Source organism: Acomys russatus, chromosome 13 (assembly GCF_903995435.1).
Source record: "Acomys russatus chromosome 13, mAcoRus1.1, whole genome shotgun sequence".
Taxonomy (NCBI): Eukaryota; Metazoa; Chordata; class Mammalia; order Rodentia; family Muridae; genus Acomys; species Acomys russatus.
The window spans coordinates 47,297,401-47,298,529 of record NC_067149.1 but is presented as its reverse complement, the minus strand read 5'-3'; positions in this window follow the sequence as shown (position 1 = coordinate 47,298,529).

The following is a 1,129-nucleotide window of genomic DNA, read 5'->3' as shown; positions in this document are numbered from 1 at the left end:
TTTCCTTTCTCCAGCTAAGAAAAAAAACTTTTGCTTTGTTTTGTTTTTTGAGGCAGGGTCTCTCTGTGTAGCCTTGACTGTCCTAGACTTGCTTTGTAGACCAAGCTGGCCTCGAACTCACAGCAATCTTCCTGTCTCTGCCTCCCAAGTGCTGGGATTAAAGGTATGTGCCACCATGCCTGGCTTAAAAAAAGACTTTTTTTTAAAAGAAAGAGAGGGGCTGGAAAGATGGCTCAGAGGTTGGGAGCACTGGCTGAACTTCCAGCAGACCCAAGTTCAATTCCCAGTGCCCACATGGCAGCTCCCAACCATCTATAACTTCTGGTCCAGGGGATCTGGCACCCTCACAGACACACATGCAAGCAAAACACCAATCAGTGCACATAAAATAAATAAAGAAATGATTTTTAAAAAGAAAGAGAAGGCCACTTTCCCTGCTATGGTTTCCTGTACCCTCAAACTGTGACAAACCTTTCCTTCCTTTAGTTATTTTAGGCAGATGTTTTGTCATAGCAACAATAAAAAGAAACAAATACAGCATCTATTGGGAAATAGCCCCAGGAGTCCTATCCCTGTAACCCCAACATTTGGAAGGTAGAGGTAAGAGACTCAAGCATCCCAAGTCACCTGTGGCGATATTGGAAACTAGGCTTAGCTACACAAGACCTTGACACCCTAACTCAAAACAAAACAAAACATCGGTTCAATACATGCTTAGTGGCTCTCAACCTGTGGGTTGTGACCCACACAAAGGGTCACACATCAGATACCCTGCATATCACATATTTACATTATGATTTGTAGCATTAGCAAAATTGCAGTTATGAGCTGGGTGGTGGTGGCATACGCCTTTAATCTCAGCACTCGGGAGGTAGAGGCAGGTGGATCGCTGTGAGTTCGAGGCCAGCCTGGTCTACAACGCAAGTCCAGGACAGCCAAGGCTACACAGAGAGACCCTGTCTTGAAAAACCAAAACCAAAACCAAACCAAAATTACAGTTATAAAGTAGCAACAAAAATAATTTTATGGTTGAGGGTCACCACAAGATGAGGAACTGTATTGTTTTTTCTGCTTTTTTTGAGACTTGCTTTATAGACCAGCATCCACATGGCAGCTCACATCTGCCTGT